The 9,093-nt window shown below is 46.8% G+C and overlaps 1 protein-coding gene across 1 annotated transcript in view; it reads right to left on the bottom strand.

The window, feature by feature from the left end:
• Positions 1 to 8,545, bottom strand: part of LOC132380483 (transmembrane protein 200A-like) — a 30,757-nt gene extending 22,212 nt beyond the window's left edge. The window contains exon 1 of the mRNA XM_059949320.1: positions 7,889 to 8,545. The gene's annotated coding sequence lies outside the window, so the exon portion shown is untranslated. The remainder of the gene's footprint in view (positions 1 to 7,888) is intronic.
• Positions 8,546 to 9,093: the final 548 nt, after the last annotated feature.

Raw genomic sequence — 9,093 nt, 5'->3', positions numbered from 1 at the left:
CCTCTCTCGCTGTGAAACAGAGACATCCCTTTCTCCCTTGTTAGGGTCAGAGAGAGCCTGTGGTATGTCGAATTACCAGGTGAACGAGTAGTCTTTGGAATACTGCAAGTCTGTGCCTTCATTCATGCTTTGCTGCACACTTGAGTGCTCGATGGGGGTGCCGATATTTTTTTGCTGGTGGGGAGGGGGGATTGTTGCTTTGCTGCTGCCTGTGCGTGGGAGGGGGTTTGGAGTTCTAACATTTAACTGTCATTCTTTCTTTGGGGCACTCCTCTGTTTTCCTGGATGTTTGTGAAGAAAAAGAATTTCAGGATGCATATTGTATACATTTCCCTGATAGCTGAAGAACATGACCTCAAGTCCAGCTTGACGCAAAACAGCGATTCTCCCTTTCCTGTATGCATCACAGACGTGGAGAAGTACCACCAATCCTGCCTCCACAAAACCACTGGCATGACAATATTAGCATCATTTTCCAAATGAACCTCGTCATCGTCAACGGTTTGATCTCACTAAGCCAGTTCCACATCGCACAAGCCGCATTTTGCCACGTGGCCGGTTTTTTTTTTGCAACTTTACTCCGTCACTGCAAGAGGTTTCAAGAGAACGAAACAAATTATGCAAGGGCTTTCCTAAAGCCTCCTCCAAGAGGAGCACGGCATTGTGAGCCTGTAAGCCTGTAAGCCTCAATGACCCACAGAGCCATGTTGGCTGGAGTCAGGGCCTTGTGCTTTGGCTCTTGGTAGGGTCACCTGTGCCAAACCAGTAGAGGCCAGACTAAGATTGGTCCACCAGTCCTTCAGGTTCGAGCTCAAGGCTAACAGCCCTGACTATTGTACAAGGCATTGGTAAGGCCAAATTTGGAATATTGTGTGCAGTTCTGGTCACCGAATTATAGGAAAGATATCAATAAATTAGAGAGAGTGCGGAGACGATTTACTAGGATGTTACCTGGGTTTCAGCACTTAAATTACAGAGAAAGGTTGAACAAGTTAGGTCTCTATTCATTGGAGCGTAGAAGGTTGAGGGGGGACTTGATAGAGATATTTAAAATTTTGAGAGGGATAGATAGAGTTGACGTGAATAGGCTGTTTCCATTGAGATTAGGGGAGATTCAAACGAGAGGACATGATTTGAGAGTTAGGGGGCAGAAGTTTAAGGGAAACACGAGGGGGAATTTCTTTACTCAGAGAGTGATAGCTGTGTGGAATGAGCTTCCTGTAGAAGTAGTAGAAGCCAGTTCAGTTGTGTCATTTAAGGTAAAATTGGATAGGTATATGGACAGGAAAGGAGTGGAGGGTTATGGGCTGAGTGCGGGTAGGTGGGACTAGGTGAGATTAAGAGTTCGGCACGGACTAGGAGGGGCGAGATGGCCTGTTTCCGTGCTGTGATTGTTATATGGTTATTAAAACAAAACTGTTAAGAGAAACTGCAATGAAGAATCCTTGTGGAGGACCTACAATGCTGCCCTAAACACCAGCAACGTGACGGGCAGCAAGTTTTCTAAAGCCCCCTTGAGAATACATAATCGCCTCACAAAAATCATGGGAACCCCTGGCCCAAAACCATTCAAGTATGTGACAAGCACCAGGTTTCCCTGAGGGGAGAACAGGCTGGGCAAATGCAGAGGCAGCATGGAATGAGCCACCCTGCCAATGAAACTCAAGACTGCCGTATCGGAAAGTTCAAATTAGAAAACAGATGTTGGAGAGAGCTGGAAGTGCCAGTGAGACAGCGTCAGTGGAAATGATAACAAAAGTTAATGTTGCAGGTCTTCAACTGCGAAACCTTCAGTGCGGTTTACCTTCCACAGGCACCACCTTCAGAGTCAGGTTAAATATCACCCGCCACGTGCCGCGAAATCCATTGACTTAGCGACAGCAGTAAAATGCAATACATCATTAAAGAGGGGGAAAAAAACTGAGTTACAGTAAGTATACTAAATAGTTAAATAAGCAGTGCAAAAATAAAATACTAGTGTGGTCGGGTTCATGGGTTCAATGTCCATTCAGAAATTGGATGGCAGTGGGGGAGAAGCTGTTCCTGAATCGTTGAGTGTGTGTCTTCAGGCTCCTGTACCTCCTCCCTGATGGCAGAGGGGAAGAAGCTGTTCCTGAATCGTTGAGTGTGTGTCTTCAGGCTCCTGTACCTCCTCCCTGATGGCAGAGGGGAAGAAGCTGTTCCTGAATCATTGAGTGGGTGCCTTCGGGCTCCTGTACCTCCTCCCTGATGGCAGAGGGGAAGAAGCTGTTCCTGAATCACTGAGTATGTGTCTTCAGGCTCCTGTACCTCCTCCCTGATGGCAGAGGGGAAGAAGCTGTTCCTGAATCGCTGCGTGTGTGTCTTCAGGCTCCTGTACCTCCTCCCTGATGGCAGAGGGGAAGAAGCTGTTCCTGAATCACTGAGTGTGTGTCTTCAGGCTCCTGTACCTCCTCCCTGATGGCAGAGGGGAAGAAGCTGTTCCTGAATCGTTGAGTGTGTGCCTTCAGACTCCTGTACCTCCTCCCTGATGGCAGAGGGGAAGAAGCTGTTCCTGAATCGTTGAGTGTGTGCCTTCAGACTCCTGTACCTCCTCCCTGATGGCAGAGGGGAAGAAGCTGTTCCTGAATCGTTGAGTGTGTGCCTTCGGGCTTCTGTACCTCCCTCCTGATGGTAGCAATGAGCATGATCTGGGTGAGGTGGGTCCCTAACGATGTATGCCACCTTCCTGAGGCATTGCTCCTTGAAAATGTTCTGGATGCTACGGAGGCTAGCACCCGTGATGGAGCTGACCGAGTTTACAACTCTCCGCGGCTTACTTATCAAGTTTCATCAAACTTGTGCCTGTGATAGGCTGTACGAATAGCTCAAAAGTAACACAAGAACCCACAGTGGAAGCAAATCATCTTTGACCTTGATGGTCTGCCAAGAATGACATTTTTTTTGCTCTATGCCAGACTCAAAGTAGGAGTAGCTGAGAACTACCTGTCTTCTTACCACTACTGTCAATGATAGTGTGCCAGCAAAGTTCCAAATAGAACGGTAAATTTAAGCACTGAAGTTTAGTCTTACAGGCAGGAAGATGCTTATATTTTTTTATAAGACCGTAAGATATAGGAGCAGAATTAGGCCATGTGGCCCATCGAATCATTTCATCATGGCTGATCCATTTCCCTCTCAGACCCAATCTTCTGCCTTCTCCCTGAACCCTTTCATGCCCTGACTAATCAAAAATCTATCCACCTCTGCTTTAATTACACTCAATGATGTGGCCTCCACAGCTGCCTGTGGCAATGAATTCCACAGATTCACCACTCTCTGGCTCAAGAAATCCCTCCTCATCTCCATTCTAAATGGACGTCCCTCTATTCTGAGGCTGTGTCATCCGGCCTTAAACTCCCCCACCACTGGAAAAATCCTCTCCACATCCACTCAATGGAGGCCTTTCAACATCGGCTATTAATTCAACATGAACAGAGATTGTCTTTGCTTGCAATTATACTGTAGTTCATGGATAGCATCGTCTCATTTCACACAGACTTTGCTCTTTGTTTTGGGGAATCTGGAGAAGACAAATCTCAGAGTTGCACATGGATACATACTTTGATTATTGCCCTCCTTATGCTGTTAGCACTGTATTCCAGCTTCAATAAAGGTTATGCCATTTCTCTTTCCATTATTGAGTACAGGAGATGCAATGTTATGTTGAAGTTATATAACATATTTGTGAGGCCTAATTTAGATACCATGTGGAGTTCTGGTCACCTACCTACAGGAAAGATGTGAATAAGGTTGAAAGAGTGCAGAGAAAATTTACAAGGATTTTGCCAGGTCTGGAGGACCTTAGTTATAAGGAAAGATTGAAAAGTTTAGGACTTTATACTTCGGACCATAGAAGATTCAGAGGAGATTTCACAGAGGCATACAAAATTATACCTTTGTGAAATCTCCCCTCAAATTTTGTTCAATATCCTTTTGTTTAAAAGCAAGTAGGCTTTTTCCCACTGAGGTTGGGTGGGAGTACAACAAGAGGTAAAGAGTGAAAGGTGAAAAGTTTAAGGGGAACGTGAAGGGAAACCGCTTCACTCAGAGGCTCGTGAGAGTGTGGAGTGAGCTGCCAGTACGAGTGGTGCCTGCGAGCTTGACATCAATGTTTAAGAAAAGTTTGGACAGGTACCCGGGTGGTCCCTGTACAGGTCGATGGGAGTAGGCAGTTTAAATGAACAAGAAAATGAACCTGTTTCTGTGCTGTGCTTTTCTATGGTTCTATTATGAAATATATTCATAGCATGAATCGTATGGGAGACCACATGGAGCAAACTCATACACCGCACAAGCTCTTACACACACACACACACAAAGTGCTGGAGCCCAATAAGTCAGACTGCATCTACTGGAGGAAATAAACAGTGAACATTTTGGGCCGAGACCCTTCACCAGGACTGGAAAGAAAAGGGGAAGAAGCCAGAGTAACAAGGGAGGGGGAAGGAGTACAAGCTGGCAGGTGATAGGCAAGACCATGTGGTTAGCCGGGGTGGGGGGGGGGGGTGGTGATAGGTAGAACAGGTGAAGGGTTAAAGAAAGAGGAATCTAATTAGGGAGGGCAGTGGACCATAGAAAAAGGAAGGAAGAGATGAGAATGTTGTCTCAATGGAAGAAGATTGAACCTAGATTTTAAAATCTCTCCCTTGTTGATGCAAGATTGTTTGGCACAGAAGAAGAAATTTGCTGAAAGGGAGTGTCCCTTGTCTGAAAAGTCTGGAACAAGAAGTCAGCCAGATCTTAGCTATGGGCTAAGGTTTCTGTGACATGGTTGCGGAAAAATTTGTCATTTAGATGTTTTAAAAAATGCTCTAGCAGCGTGTAGTGAATTATCCGATTTCCCCTTTCATCCCTTCCCAGTAACAGTATAGCATTTTTAATCCAAAAAGGTCAAAATTGGTGACGTTAACACACCTGCTGTCATTTCCTTCGATATTTTGCAATAGGAACCACCACAAATGAAGAGACTATCTTTGATGTACTCTTGTTATTTTGATTAAGAATAATAAAAAGATTTGAAAAGACTATCTAATATTGTGTTAATATTCCACCAGTATCTCTTTGAAAGTTCTACTAGGTCCACAAAATTCGTCTCGGATTTATTTTCTATGTTCCCTTACACCACTGTTTCATTTTATCATAACCTTGTATCCAGCCTGCACAGTATCCAGGACACCTTCAAGGTGCGATGCTTCAAAGAGGCAGCATCCGTCATTAAGGACCCCATCGCCCAGGACATGCCCTCTTCTCATGGCTACCATCAGGAAGGAGGTACAGGAGCCTGGAGGCACACAATCAACGATTCAGGAACAGCTTCTTCCCCTCTGCCATCAGGGAGGAGGTACAGGAGCCTGAAGGCACACACTCAACAATTCAGGAACAGCTTCTTCCCCTCTGCCATCAGGGAGGAGGTACAGGAGCCTGAAGGCACACTCTCAACGATTCAGGAACAGCTTCTTCCCCTCTGCCATCAGGGAGGAGGTACAGGAGCCTGAAGACACACACTCAGCGAATCAGGAACAGCTTCTTCCCCTCTGCCATCAGGGAGGAGGTACAGGAGCCTGAAGGCACACACTCAATGATTCAGGAACAGCTTCTTCCCCTCTGCCATCAGGGAGGAGGTACAGGAGCCTGAAGACACACACTCAGCGATTCAGGAACAGCTTCTTCCCCTCTGCCATCAGGGAGGAGGTACAGGAGCCTGAAGACACACACTCAGCGATTCAGGAACAGCTTCTTCCCCTCTGCCATCAGGGAGGAGGTACAGAGATCTGAAGGTACACACTCAACGATTCAGGAACAGCTTCTTCCCCTCTGCCATCAGGGAGGAGGTACAGGAGTCTGAAGGCACACACTCAACGATTCAGGAACAGCTTCTTCCCCTCTACCATCAGGGAGGAGGTACAGGAGCCTGAAGGCACACACTCAGCGATTCAGGAACAGCTTCTTCCCCTCTGCCATCAGGGAGGAGGTACAGGAGCCTGAAGACACACACTCAACGATTCAGGAACAGCTTCTTCCCCTCTGCCATCAGGGAGGAGGTACAGGAGCCTGAAGACACACACTCAATGATTCAGGAACAGCTTCATCCCCTCTGCCATCAGGGAGGAGGTACAGAGATCTGAAGGTACACACTCAACGATTCAGGAACAGCTTCTTCCCCTCTGCCATCAGGGAGGAGGTACAGGAGTCTGAAGGCACACACTCAACGATTCAGGAACAGCTTCTTCCCCTCTGCCATCAGGGAGGAGGTACAGGAGCCCGAAGGCACACACTCAATGATTCAGGAACAGCTTCTTCCCCTCCCCCATCAGGGAGGAGGTACAGGAGCCTGAAGACACACACTCAATGATTCAGGAACAGCTTCTTCCCCTCCGCCATCAGGGAGGAGGTACAGGAGCCTGAAGACACACACTCAATGATTCAGGAACAGCTTCTTCCCCTCCGCCATCAGGGAGGAGGTACAGGAGTCTGAAGGCACACACTCAGCGATTCAGGAACAGCTTCTTCCCCTCCGCCATCAGGGAGGAGGTACGGGAGCCTGAAGACACACACTCAGCGATTCAGGAACAGCTTCTTCCCCTCTGCCATCAGGGAGGAGGTACAGGAGCCTGAAGACACACACTCAGCGATTCAGGAACAGCTTCTTCCCCTCTGCCATCAGGGAGGAGGTACAGGAGCCTGAAGGCACACACTCAGCGATTCAGGAACAGCTTCTTCCCCTCTGCCATCAGGGAGGAGGTACAGGAGCCTGAAGGCACACACTCAACGATTCAGGAACAGCTTCTTCCCCTCTGCCATCCGATTTCTAAATGGACATCGAACCCATGAACACTACCTGGCTACTTTTTTATTTCTATTTTTTTGTATTATTTATTTAAACTACTAATAAGTATATATTTACTGTAATTCAAATTTTTTCCTCTATTATTATGTCTTGCATTGTATTGCTGCGGCGAAGTTAACAAATAACATAACGCCGGTGATTTTAAACTTGATTCTGATTTTTTGGGCTCATAGTCCCTCTCCGTACTTCTACACAGCGTGTGTGTTCATAAAGGACAGGATCAAAGGGGGTCAATCTAAAAAGTTGATTGGGGGGGGGGAAATTGAGAACAAGGAAGATGAAGAGCAGAGCCCGCGGACGTTGGAAACTGGAGCAAGCTAACATTTGGGAACTCAACGGATCCAGCAACATCCGCGGGAGGAAAGGAATAGTTAACGTTTCAGGTCGAAGGGCTGAGAGGGGGAGGCAAGCTGGCCAGACAGGGAACAATATTACACACCAAAGAGACAGGAGTGAAGATCGTTAAGAGTGCCGAGAAGCTTTTTTTTCCGTACAGAGGATCTGAGAGGTGTAGGTATCAATGGATTTTTTTTTAAAAAAACGTGAATTCAAGCCTTGCTTTTCACAATCAAACCGGTAATGTTAAAACAAGATGATGATGAAATGAGTTGGGTGACTTGAGTTGGGAGTACAGGCCACACAAGAAATGTTTACATTATGTATAATTGTAAAAGAAATGATATATAAATATTTAACCCCAACGGAAAACAAATAAGACACTTCATTCATTTTCGACTTGAATTAAAGTCACTATTGGTGACGATAAGTGACGGGAAGATAGAGAAAAGCCGGAATTAAAACAATTCGAGTCGAAACCACTCTATTCTTACAGACTAAGATTATGGTTTCCTCGCTTGAATCTGAGTTATGACTCCAATCATGAAAGTAGAGTTTCAAAAGTTTCTCTCAACGGAACTTGGTCATTGCATCTCCCACCGATCGGGGGTTGCATAGCTTCCTTCGGTCTCATCCGGAGATGCCGTTTTATCCAAACGGCGGAGTGAGATCAGAAACCCTTACCTCTTCTTGAAGAATCTATCCGGTCATCTTCTGCGCGCCGCGGGTGTCATTTATCAATAGCCGCTGGCGTTAATCTGCTGGGTTCGGGGTCCGGAGCGCCCCGAAACTAAAGAGACGGGGAAACTGACGAGACGTCGGGGGTCAAAGACCGAGAAGACGGCGCAACGAGGCGGAGACAACGAAGGGTCGCGGGGGCCGCGGAATCCGCTTTCGCTTTCCTGCCTTCCACATGCACGCTTTTCACATTTAAAAACTCCCCGGCTGGGCGTCAACCCCTCGGACCAAGTTCTCGGCGTTTCCCAAGTAATCCACCGCTAACGATGCGCGGACATTTCACTCTTCCCCGCTTGGCTGTTCTGTTTTCTTCGGTTGTCAACTCCCGCAGCATCGGAGCCTTTCACAGTCAAAGCCGCTGATCATCACCCTCTTTCGAGATCCCCCAACGCGGATCGTGTAAAAAAATACAGGCTGTTTTACACCGCCTGCAACTTTTCGTCTCCTTTCATTTAGAGAGCCACGTTAGTTGTCCATGTTCCTAGCGTTTCTTTTTAAGGCTGGGGGAATTTTCGACGGCGCTTCTCATCTCTGGAACAGAATTGCACGCTTAACCGGCTCTGCCTCTTTAAGATTTCTTATTCGCGTGCGTCCTGCGGGAACCCTGGGAGTTGCAGCCCTTTTTAACAAATTCCTTGGGTCAATTACAGTTCAGTAAATGATTCGCGCGTTTGAGGCTTCAGGTTGAAATGTTTCCACGTCATTCTCCTGTAATAAAAAAAAATTGACTTGCATTTTATCTCTTAGGTGTAAACCGTGATTCTTTGACATGACGACTAGCATTTCGGAACGCCGAATCGCCCTGCTTGCTGAAAATGTGGAATTTTAGAAAAAGAGTGAAAACTGTGCAGATAGCGTGAAGGGAAAGAAGTGGCCCTTTGGGGTTCGTAATAGATAAAACGGTGCCTCAGTGCAAGTAATGGGGGAGTCAAAAGAAATAGTTTACGGAAGAGTGGGGGAGATTCATAACATAAAGGGGCGAACGGAGGTGAAAGCAAAAATCGGTAAAGAACTCTGCAAATGTGAAAATACTGAACTTTGGAAACTGTTGAACTCAAAGCGAAGCGTAATGCGCCTAATCGGACGATGAAGCGCGAATCCTGAAGCTTTCGTTAGGTTTCGTTGGCGAGCGCAGAGCAGATGCAAGAACA

The sequence above is a fragment of the Hypanus sabinus genome, chromosome 24 (assembly GCF_030144855.1).
Source record: "Hypanus sabinus isolate sHypSab1 chromosome 24, sHypSab1.hap1, whole genome shotgun sequence".
In the NCBI taxonomy this organism is placed as follows: domain Eukaryota; kingdom Metazoa; phylum Chordata; class Chondrichthyes; order Myliobatiformes; family Dasyatidae; genus Hypanus; species Hypanus sabinus.
The sequence above is the reverse complement of the archived record's forward strand: the minus strand, read 5'-3'. Positions and strand labels throughout refer to the sequence as shown.